The sequence below is a fragment of the Rhipicephalus microplus genome, chromosome 6 (genome assembly GCF_043290135.1).
Source record: "Rhipicephalus microplus isolate Deutch F79 chromosome 6, USDA_Rmic, whole genome shotgun sequence".
NCBI classification, from domain to species: Eukaryota; Metazoa; Arthropoda; class Arachnida; order Ixodida; family Ixodidae; genus Rhipicephalus; species Rhipicephalus microplus.
The window spans coordinates 18,748,566-18,760,575 of record NC_134705.1 but is presented as its reverse complement, the minus strand read 5'-3'; the positions used below and the strand labels follow the sequence as shown (position 1 = coordinate 18,760,575).

Genomic DNA, 12,010 nt, shown 5'->3' with positions numbered 1-12,010 from the left:
TTGGGTTCATATGTAAATTCAGAAGTAGGAGTGTCGGTCAGCGCCATCTATAAGCCAAAGAGCGAGTGTGAAATCTCTTTTATGCGCATGTGTGGCGTCACGTAGCACGTGAACTTATTACGAGCGGGCAGGTGACTAATAGTCCCTGGTATATAGGCTATTGACACCAAGTTCGCCAGTACGAGATCCTCGTTAATGAATAAGAGAAGTGTATACCTAAGGGCTTGTTTTTTTCGTGTTTTGACACCATAATAACGAGATCTAATAGACAGTAATGCCAAGGAATGTATAGCAGAAGTTATTAGAACAAATGCAATGTGAATAGGAACAAAGAAAAGTGGGTTTAAAAATAACTAGCCGTGAACAGTAATCGAACGTACTACCTTCGAATAACGTGTTCGATGCTCTAACAGCTCCGCTATCACAGCGGCCTTCCCTCACCCCACTTTGTTTGGGTTTATATGTAAATTTAGAAGTAGGAGTGTCGGTCAGCGCCATGTATAAGCCAAGCAGCGAGTGTGAAACACTCTTTTATGCCCATGTTTTGCGTCACGTAGCACGTGAACTTCTGACGAGCGGGCAGCTGACTAACAGTCCCTCGTACACAACCTAATGGCACCAAGTCTGCCAGTACGAGACCCTCGTAATGATTAAGGGAAAAAAGTGTATACCTAGGGGCTAGTTTTTTCGTGTTTTGACACAATAATAATGAGATCTAGCAAACAGTAATGCCAAGGAATGTATAAGGGTTGGTATTAGAGCAAATGGAATGTCAATAGGAAGAAAGAAAAGTGGGTGGAAAAAATAACAAGCCATGAGCAGGAATTGAACCTACGACCTTCGAATAACACGTTCGATGCTCTAACCACTGAGCTATCAACGCGGCCTTCCCTAACCCCAATATTTGGGGTTGATATGTATATTCTTAAGTAGGAGTGCCAGTCAGCGCCATCTATAAGCCAAGCAGCGAGTGTGAAACACTATATTATGCGCATGTGTGGCGGCACGTAACGCGTGAACTTCTAACGAGCGGGCAGCTGACTCATAGTCCATCGTATACAACGTAATTACACCTAGTCTGCCAGTGAGACACTCGTCAATGAATAAAGAAAAAAGTGTATACCGAAGGGCTTGTTTTTTCGTGTATTGACACAATAATAATGATATCTAACAGACAGTATTGTCAGGGAAAGTATAGAGGAAGTTATTAGAACAAATGGAATGTCAATAAAAAGAAATAAACGTGGGTGAAAAAATAACCAGCCGTGAGCAGAAGTCAATCCTACGACCTTGCAATAATGCATTCGATGCTCTAACCTCCGAGCTAACACAGCGGCCTTTCCTCACCCCGCTTTTTTGTGTTTATATGTAAATTTAGAAGTAGGAGTGTCAATGTCAGCGCCATCTATAAGCCAAGCAGCGAGTGTGAAACACTCTTTTATGCGCATGTGTGGCGTCACGTAGCACGTGAACTTAATACGAGCGGCAAGCTGACTAATAGTCCCTCGTATACAACCTTATGACACCAAGTCTGCCAGTACGAGACCCTCGTTAATGAATCAGGGAAAGAAGTGAATACCTAAGGGCTTACTTTTTCTTGTTTTGACACCATAGTAATGAGATTTCATAGACAGTAATGCCAAGGAATGTATAGGGGAAGTTATTAGAACAAATGGATTGTAAATAAAAAGAAATAAACGTGGGTGAAAAAATAACCAGCCGTGAGCAGAAGTCAATCCTACGACCTTGCAATAATGCATTCGATGCTCTAACCTCCGAGCTAACACAGCGGCCTTTCCTCACCCCGCTTTTTTGTGTTTATATGTAAATTTATAAGTAGGAGTGTCAATGTCAGCGCCATCTATAAGCCAAGCAGCGAGTGTGAAAGACTCTTTTATGCGCATGTGTGGCGTCACGTAGCACGTGAACTTAACACGAGCGGCAAGCTGACTAATAGTCCCTCGTATACAAACTAATGACACCAAGTCTGCCAGTACGAGACCCTCGTTAATGAATCAGGAAAAGAAGTGTATACCTAAGGGCTTAATTTTTCTTGTTTTGACACCATAGTAATGAGATTTCATAGACAGTAATGCCAAGGAATGTATAGAGGAAGTTATTAGAACAAATGGAATGTGAATAAGATGAAAGAAAAGTGGGTTTAAAAATCACAAGCCGTGAGCAGGAATCGATTCTACGACCTTCGAATAACGCGTTCGATGCTCTAACTACTGAGCTATCTCAGCGGCCTTTCCTCACCCCACTTTTTGGGGTTTATATGTAAACTTAGAAGTAGGAGTGTCACTCAGCGCCATCTATAAGCCAAGCAGCGAGTGTGAAACACTTTTTCATGCGCATGTGTTGCGTCACGTAGCACGTGAACTTAATATGAGCGGGCAGCTGACTAATAGTCCCTCGTGTACAACCTAATGACCCCTAGTCTGCCAGTACGAGACCCTCGTTAATGAATAAGGGAAAAAAGTGTATACCTAAGGGCTCGTTTTTTCGTGTTTTGACACAAAAATAATGGGATATAACAAACAGTAATGCCAAGCAATGTATGGGGGAGGTTATTAGAACAAATAGAATGTCAATAGAAACAAAGAAAAGTGGGTGAAAAAATAACAAGCCATGAGCAGAACTTTAACGTACGACCTTGGTATAACACGTTCGATGCTCTAACCACTGAGCTATCAAAGCGGCCTCCCCTCACCCCCCTTTTTTGGGTTTATATGTAAATTTAGAAGTAGGAGTGTCGGTCAGCGCCTTCTATAAGCCAAAGAGCGAGTGTGAAATCTCTTTTATGCGCATGTGTGGCGTCACGTAGCACGTGAACTTACTACGAGCGGGCAGGTGACTAATAGTCCCTGGTATATAGGCTAATGACACCAAGTTCGCCAGTACGAGACCCTCGTTAATGAATAAGAGAAGAAGTGTATACCTAAGGGCTTGTTTTTTTCGTGTTTTGACACCATAATAACGAGATCTAATAGACAGTAATGCCAAGGAATGTATAGCAGAAGTTATTAGAACAAATGCAATGTGAATAGGAAGAAAGAAAAGTGGGTTTAAAAATAACTAGCCGTGAACAGTAATCGAACGTACTACCTTCGAATAACGTGTTCGACGCTCTAACAGCTCCGCTATCACAGCAGCCTTCCCTCACCCCACTTTGTTTGGGTTTATATGTAAATTTAGAAGTAGGAGTGTCGGTCAGCGCCATGTATAAGCCAAGCAGCGAGTGTGAAACACTCTTTTATGCCCATGTTTTGCGTCACGTGGCACGTGAACTTCTGACGAGCGGGCAGCTGACTAACAGTCCCTCGTACACAACCTAATGACACCAAGTCTGCCAGTACGAGACCCTCGTAATGATTAAAAGAAAAAAGTGTATACCTAAGGGCTAGTTTTTTCGTGTTTTGACACAATATTAATGAGATCTAGCAAACAGTAATGCCAAGGAATGTATAAGGGTTGGTATGAGAGCAAATGGAATGTCAATAGGAAGAAAGAAAAGTGGGTGGAAAAAATAACAAGCCATGAGCAGGAATTGAACCTACGACCTTCGAATAACACGTTCGATGCTCTAACCACTGAGCTATCAACGCGGCCTTCCCTAACCCCAATATTTGGGGTTGATATGTATATTCTTAGGTAGGAGTGCCAGTCAGCGCCATCTATAAGCCAAGCAGCGAGTGTGAAACACTCTATTATGCGCATGTATGGCGGCACGTAGCGCGTGAACTTCTAACGAGCGGGCAGCTGACTCATAGTATCGTATACAACGTAATTACACCTAGTCTGCCAGTGAGACAGTCGTCAATGAATAAAGAAAAAAGTGTATACCGAAGGGCTTGTTTTTTCGAGTTTTGACACAATAATAATGAGATCTAACAGACAGTATTGCCAGGGAAAGTATAGGCGAAGTTATTAGAACAAATGGAATGTCAATAAAAAGAAATAAACGTGGGTGAAAAAATAACCAGCCGTGAGCAGAAGTCAATCCTACGACCTTGCAATAATGCATTCGATGCTCTAACCTCCGAGCTAACACAGCGGCCTTTCCTCACCCCGCTTTTTTGTGTTTATATGTAAATTTAGAAGTAGGAGTGTCAATGTCAGCGCCATCTATAAGCCAAGCAGCGAGTGTGAAAACTCTTTTATGCGCATGTGTGGCGTCACGTAGCACGTGAACTTAATACGAGCGGCAAGCTGACTAATAGTCCCTCGTATACAACCTAATGACACCAAGTCTGCCAGTACGAGACCCTCGTAATGATTAAGGGAAAAAAAGTGTATACCTAAGGGCTCGTTTTTTCGTGTTTTGACACAATAATAATGACATCTAGCAAACAGTAATGCCAAGGAATGTATACGCGTTGGTATTAGAGCAAATGGAATGTCAATAGGAAGAAAGAAAAGTGGGTGGAAAAAATAACAAGCCATGAGCAGGAATTGAACCTACGACCTTCGAATAACACGTTCGATGCTCTAACCACTGAGCTATCAACGCGGCCTTCCCTAACCCCAATATTTGGGGTTGATATGTATATTCTTAAGTAGGAGTGCCAGTCAGCGCCATCTATAAGCCAAGCAGCGAGTGTGAAACACTCTATTATGCGCATGTGTGGCGGCACGTAACGCGTTAACTTCTAACGAGCGGGCAGCTGACTCATAGTCCATCGTATACAACGTAATTACACCTAGTCTGCCAGTGAGACACTCGTCAATGAATAAAGAAAAAAGTGTATACCGAAGGGCTTGTTTTTTCGAGATTTGACACAATAATAATGATATCTAACAGACAGTATTGTCAGGGAAAGTATAGGGGAAGTTATTAGAACAAATGGAATGTCAATAAAAAGAAATAAACGTGGGTGAAAAAATAACCAGCCGTGAGCAGAAGTCAATCCTACGACCTTGCAATAATGCATTCGATGCTCTAACCTCCGAGCTAACAGAGCGGCCTTTCCTCACCCCGCTTTTTTGTGTTTATATGTAAATTTAGAAGTAGGAGTGTCAATGTCAGCGCCATCTATAAGCCAAGCAGCGAGTGTGAAACACTCTTTTATGCGCATGTGTGGCGTCACGTAGCACGTGAACTTAATACGAGCGGCAAGCTGACTAATAGTCCCTCGTATACAACCTAATGACACCAAGTCTGCCAGTACGAGACCCTCGTTAATGAATCAGGGAAAGAAGTGTAAACCTAAGGGCTTAATTTTTCTTGTTTTGACACCATAGTAATGAGATTTCATAGACAGTAATGCCAAGGAAAGTTTTGAGGAAGTTATTAGAACAAATGAAATGTGAATAAGAAGAAAGAAAAGTGGGTTTAATAATCACAAGCCGTGAGCAGGAATCGATTCTACGACCTTCGAATAACGCGTTCGATGCTCTAACTACTGAGCTATCTCAGCGGCCTTTCCTCACCCCACTTTTTGGGGTTTATATGTAAACTTAGAAGTAGGAGTGTCACTCAGCGCCATCTATAAGCCAAGCAGCGAGTGTGAAACACTTTTTCATGCGCATGTGTTGCGTCACGTAGCACGTGAACTTAATATGAGCGGGCAGCTGACTAGTAGTCCCTCGTGTACAACCTAATGACACCTAGTCTGCCAGTACGAGACCCTCGTTAATGAATAAGGGAAAAAAGTGTATACCTAAGGGCTCGTTTTTTCGTGTTTTGACACAATAATAATGGGATATAACAAACAGTAATGCCAAGCAATGTATGGGGGAGGTTATTAGAACAAATAGAATGTCAATAGAAACAAAGAAAAGTGGGTGAAAAAATAACAAGCCATGAGCAGAACTCTAACGTACGACCTTGGTATAACACGTTCGATGCTCTAACCACTGAGCTATCAAAGCGGCCTCCCCTCACCCCCCTTTTTTGGGTTTATATGTAAATTTAGAAGTAGGAGTGTCGGTCAGCGCCATCAATAGGCCAAAGAGCGAGTGTGAAATCTCTTTTATGCGCATGTGTGGCGTCACGTACCACGTGAACTTATTACGAGTGGGCAGGTGACTAATAGTCCCTGGTATATAGGCTAATGACACCAAGTTCGCCAGTACGAGACCCTCGTTAATGAATAAGAGAAGAAGTGTATACCTAAGGGCTTGTTTTTTTCGTGTTTTGACACCATAAAAACGAGATCTAATAGACAGTAATGCCAAGGAATGTATAGCAGAAGTTATTAGAACAAATGCAATGTGAAAAGGAAGAAAGAAAAGTGGGTTTAAAAATAACTAGCCGTGAACAGTAATCGAACGTACTACCTTCGAATAACGTGTTCGACGCTCTAAGAGCTCCGGTATCACAGCGGCCTTCCCTCACCCCACTTTGTTTGGGTTTATATGTAAATTTAGAAGTAGGAGTGTCGGTCAGCGCCATGTATAAGCCAAGCAGCGAGTGTGAAACACTCTTTTATGCCCATGTTTTGCGTCACGTGGCACGTGAACTTCTGACGAGCGGGCAGCTGACTAACAGTCCCTCGTACACAACCTAATGACACCAAGTCTGCCAGTACGAGACCCTCGTAATGATTAAGGGAAAAAAGTGTATACCTAAGGGCTAGTTTTTTCGTGTTTTGACACAATATTAATGAGATCTAGCAAACAGTAATGCCAAGGAATGTATAAGGGTTGGTATGAGAGCAAATGGAATGTCAATAGGAAGAAAGAAAAGTGGGTGGAAAAAATAACAAGCCATGAGCAGGAATTGAACCTACGACCTTCGAATAACACGTTCGATGCTCTAACCACTGAGCTATCAACGCGGCCTTCCCTAACCCCAATATTTGGGGTTGATATGTATATTCTTAAGTAGGAGTGCCAGTCAGCGCCATCTATAAGCCAAGCAGCGAGTGTGAAACACTCTATTATGCGCATGTATGGCGGCACGTAGCGCGTGAACTTCTAACGAGCGGGCAGCTGACTCATAGTATCGTATACAACGTAATTACACCTAGTCTGCCAGTGAGACAGTCGTCAATGAATAAAGAAAAAAGTGTATACCGAAGGGCTTGTTTTTTCGAGTTTTGACACAATAATAATGAGATCTAACAGACAGTATTGCCAGGGAAAGTATAGGCGAAGTTATTAGAACAAATGGAATGTCAATAAAAAGAAATAAACGTGGGTGAAAAAATAACCAGCCGTGAGCAGAAGTCAATCCTACGACCTTGCAATAATGCATTCGATGCTCTAACCTCCGAGCTAACACAGCGGCCTTTCCTCACTCCGCTTTTTTGTGTTTATATGTAAATTTAGAAGTAGGAGTGTCAATGTCAGCGCCATCTATAAGCCAAGCAGCGAGTGTGAAACACTCTTTTATGCGCATGTGTGGCGTCACGTAGCACGTGAACTTAATACGAGCGGCAAGCTGACTAATAGTCCCTCGTATACAACCTAATGACACCAAGTCTGCCAGTACGAGACCCTCGTTAATGAATCAGGGAAAGAAGTGTATACCTAAGGGCTTACTTTTTCTTGTTTTGACACCATAGTAATGAGATTTCATAGACAGTAATGCCAAGGAATGTATAGAGCAAGTTATTAGAACAAATGGAATGTGAATAGGAAGAAAAAAAGTGGGTTTAAAAATCACAAGCCGTGAGCAGGAATCGATTCTACGACCTTCGAATAACGCGTTCGATGCTCTAACTACTGAGCTATCTCAGCGGCCTTTCTTCACCCCACGTTTTGGGGTTTATATGTAAACTTAGAAGTAGGAGTGTCACTCAGCGCCATCTATAAGCCAAGCAGCGAGTGTGAAACACTTTTTCATGCCAATGTGTTGCGTCACGTAGCACGTGAACTTAATATGAGCGGGCAGCTGAATAATAGTCCCTCGTGTACAACCTAATGACACCTAGTCTGCCAGTACGAGACCCTCGTTAATGATTAAGGGAAAAAAGTGTATACCTAAGGGCTCGTTTTTTCGTGTTTTGACACAATAATAATGGGATATAACAAACAGTAATGCCAAGCAATGTATGGGGGAGGTTATTAGAACAAATAGAATGTCAATAGGAAGAAAGAACAGTGGGTGAATAAATAACAAGCCATGAACAGAAATTTAACGTACGACCTTTGAATAACACGTTCGATGCTCTAACCACTGAGCTATCACAGCGGCCTCCCCTCACCCCCCTTTTTTGGGTTCATATGTAAATTCAGAAGTAGGAGTGTTGGTCAGCGCCATCTATAAACCAAGCAGCGAGTGTGAAATCTCTTTTATGCGCATGTGTGGCGTCACGTAGCACGTGAACTTATTACGAGCGGGCAGGTGACTAATAGTCCCTGGTATATAGGCTATTGACACCAAGTTCGCCAGTACGAGATCCTCGTTAATGAATAAGAGAAGTGTATACCTAAGCGCTTGTTTTTTTCGTGTTTTGACACCATAATAACGAGATCTAATAGACAGTAATGCCAAGGAATGTATAGCAGAAGTTATTAGAACAAATGCAATGTGAATAGGAAGAAAGAAAAGTGGGTTTAAAAATAACTAGCCGTGAACAGTAATCGAACGTACTACCTTCGAATAACGTGTTCGACGCTCTAACAGCTCCGCTATCACAGCGGCCTTTCCTCACCCCACTTTGTTTGGGTTTATATGTAAATTTAGAAGTAGGAGTGTCGGTCAGCGCCATGTATAAGCCAAGCAGCGAGTGTGAAACACTCTTTTATGCCCATGTTTTTCGTCACGTAGCACGTGAACTTCTGAGGAGCGGGCAGCTGACTAACAGTCCCTCGTACACAACCTAATGACACCAAGTCTGCCAGTACGAGACCCTCGTAATGATTAAGGGAAAAAAGTGTATACCTAAGGGCTCGTTTTTTCGTGTTTTGACACAATGATAATGAGATCTAGCAAACAGTAATGCCAAGGAATGTATAAGGGTTGGTATTAGAGCAAATGGAATGTCAATAGGAAGAAAGAAAAGTGGGAGGAAAAAATAACAAGCCATGAGCAGGAATTGAACCTACGACCTTCGAATAACACGTTCGATGCTCTAACCACTGAGCTATCAAAGCGGCCTTCCCTAACCCCAATTTTTGGGCTTGATATGTATATTCTTAGGTAGGAGTGCCAGTCAGCGCCATCTATAAGCCAAGCAGCGAGTGTGAAACACTCTATTATGCGCATGTGTGGCGGCACGTAGCGCGTGATCTTCTAACGAGCGGGCAGCTGACTCATAATCCATCGTATACAACGTAATTACACCTAGTCTGCCAGTGAGAGACTCGTCAATAAATAAAGAAAAAAGTGTATACCGAAGGGCTTGTTTTTCGTGTTTTGACACAATAATAATGAGATCTAACAGACAGTATTGCCAAGGAATGTATAGGGGAAGTTATTAGAACAAATGGATTGTAAATAAAAAGAAATAAACGTGGGTGAAAAAATAACCAGCCGTGAGCAGAAGTCAATCCTACGACCTTGCAATAATGCATTCGATGCTCTAACCTCCGAGCTAACACAGCGGCCTTTCCTCACCCCGCTTTTTTGTGTTTATATGTAAATTTAGAAGTAGGAGTGTCAATGTGAGCGCCATCTATAAGCCAAGCAGCGAGTGTGAAAACTCTTTTATGCGCATGTGTGGCGTCACGTAGCACGTGAACTTAATACGAGCGGCAAGCTGACTAATAGTCCCTCGTATACAACCTAATGACACCAAGTCTGCCAGTACGAGACCCTCGTTAATGAATCAGGGAAAGAAGTGTATACCTAAGGGCTTACTTTTTCTTGTTTTCACACCATAGTAATGAGATTTCATAGACAGTAATGCCAAGGAATGTATAGAGCAAGTTATTAGAACAAATGGAATGTGAATAGGAAGAAAGAAAAGTGGGTTTGAAAATCACAAGCCGTGAGCAGGAATCGATTCTACGACCTTCGAATAACGCGTTCGATGCTCTAACTACTGAGCTATCTCAGCGGCCTTTCTTCACCCCACGTTTTGAGGTTTATATGTAAACTTAGAAGTAGGAGTGTCACTCAGCGCCATCTATAAGCCAAGCAGCGAGTGTGAAACACTTTTTCATGCGCATGTGTTGCGTCACGTAGCACGTGAACTTAATATGAGCGGGCAGCTGACTAATAGTCCCTCGTGTACAACCTAATGACACCTAGTCTGCCAGTACGAGACCCTCGTTAATGATCAAGGGAAAAAAGTGTATACCTAAGGGCTCGTTTTTTCGTGTTTTGACACAATAATAATGGGATATAACAAACAGTAATGCCAAGCAATGTATGGGGGAGGTTATTAGAACAAATAGAATGTCAATAGGAAGAAAGAAAAGTGGGTGAATAAATAACAAGCCATGAACAGAAATTTAACGTACGACCTTTGAATAACACGTTCGATGCTCTAACCACTGAGCTATCACAGCGGCCTCCCCTCACCCCCCTTTTTTGGGTTCATTTGTAAATTCAGAAGTAGGAGTGTTGGTCAGCGCCATCTAAAAACCAAGCAGCGAGTGTGAAATCTCTTTTATGCGCATGTGTGGCGTCACGTAGCACGTGAACTTATTACGAGCGGGCAGGTGACTAATAGTCCCTGGTATATAGGCTAATGACACCAAGTTCGCCAGTACGAGATCCTCGTTAATGAATAAGAGAAGTGTATACCTAAGGGCTTGTTTTTTTCGTGTTTTGACACCATAATAACGAGATCTAATAGAGAGTAATGCCAAGGAATGTATAGCAGAAGTTATTAGAACAAATGCAATGTGAATAGGAAGAAAGAAAAGTGGGTTTAAAAATAACTAGCCGTGAACAGTAATCGAACGTACTACCTTCGAATAACGTGTTCGACGCTCTAACAGCTCCGCTATCACAGCGGCCTTCCCTCACCCCACTTTGTTTGGGTTTATATGTAAATTTAGAAGTTGGAGTGTCGGTCAGCGCCATGTATAAGCCAAGCAGCGAGTGTGAAACACTCTTTTATGCCCATGTTTTTCGTCACGTAGCACGTGATCTTCTGACGAGCGGGCAGCTGACTAACAGTCCCTCGTACACAACCTAATGACACCAAGTCTGCCAGTACGAGACCCTCGTAATGATTAAGGGAAAAAAGTGTATACCTAAGGGCTCGTTTTTTCGTGTTTTGACACAATGATAATGAGATCTAGCAAACAGTAATGCCAAGGAATGTATAAGGGTTGGTATTAGAGCAAATGGAACGTCAATAGGAAGAAAGAAAAGTGGGAGGAAAAAATAACAAGCCATGAGCAGGAATTGAACCTACGACCTTCGAATAACACGTTCGATGCTCTAACCACTGAGCTATCAAAGCGGCCTTCCCTAACCCCAATTTTTGGGGTTGATATGTAAATTCTTAAGTAGGAGAGCCAGTCAGCGCCATCTATAAGCCAAGCAGCGAGTGTGAAACACTCTATTATGCGCATGTGTGGCGGCACGTAGCGCGTGATCTTCTAACGAGCGGGCAGCTGACTCATAATCCATCGTATACAACGTAATTACACCTAGTCTGCCAGTGAGAGACTCGTCAATAAATAAAGAAAAAAGTGTATGCCGAAGGGCTTGTTTTTCGTGTTTTGACACAATAATAATGAGATCTAACAGACAGTATTGCCAAGGAATGTATAGGGGAAGTTATTAGAACAAATGGATTGTAAATAAAAAGAAATAAACGTGGGTGAAAAAATAACCAGCCGTGAGCAGAAGTCAATCCTACGACCTTGCAATAATGCATTCGATGCTCTAACCTCCGAGCTAACACAGCGGCCTTTCCTCACCCCCCTTTTTTGGGTTTATATGTAAATTTAGAAGTAGGAGTGTCGGTCAGCGCCATCTATAAGCCAAAGAGCGAGTGTGAAATCTCTTTTATGCGCATGTGTGGCGTCACGTAGCACGTGAACTTACTACGAGCGGGCAGGTGACTAATAGTCCCTGGTATATAGGCTAATGACACCAAGTTCGCCAGTACGAGACCCTCGTTAATGAATAAGAGAAGAAGTGTATACCTAAGGGCTT

General features: G+C 42.5%; 6 non-coding genes across 6 annotated transcripts; all 6 read right to left on the bottom strand.

The window, feature by feature from the left end:
- Positions 1–810: 810 nt before the first annotated feature.
- On the bottom strand, positions 811–886 carry TRNAT-UGU (transfer RNA threonine (anticodon UGU)). Its single transcript has one exon. It is a non-coding gene; the product is annotated as a tRNA-Thr (tRNA).
- Positions 887–3,535: 2,649 nt separating this feature from the next.
- On the bottom strand, positions 3,536–3,611 carry TRNAT-UGU (transfer RNA threonine (anticodon UGU)). Its single transcript has one exon. It is a non-coding gene; the product is annotated as a tRNA-Thr (tRNA).
- An 829-nt stretch (positions 3,612–4,440) lies between these two features.
- Positions 4,441–4,516, bottom strand: TRNAT-UGU (transfer RNA threonine (anticodon UGU)). The gene has a single exon. It is a non-coding gene; the product is annotated as a tRNA-Thr (tRNA).
- A 2,193-nt stretch (positions 4,517–6,709) lies between these two features.
- On the bottom strand, positions 6,710–6,785 carry TRNAT-UGU (transfer RNA threonine (anticodon UGU)). Its single transcript has one exon. It is a non-coding gene; the product is annotated as a tRNA-Thr (tRNA).
- Positions 6,786–8,972: 2,187 nt separating this feature from the next.
- Positions 8,973–9,048, bottom strand: TRNAT-UGU (transfer RNA threonine (anticodon UGU)). Its single transcript has one exon. It is a non-coding gene; the product is annotated as a tRNA-Thr (tRNA).
- A 2,188-nt stretch (positions 9,049–11,236) lies between these two features.
- On the bottom strand, positions 11,237–11,312 carry TRNAT-UGU (transfer RNA threonine (anticodon UGU)). Its single transcript has one exon. It is a non-coding gene; the product is annotated as a tRNA-Thr (tRNA).
- Positions 11,313–12,010: the final 698 nt, after the last annotated feature.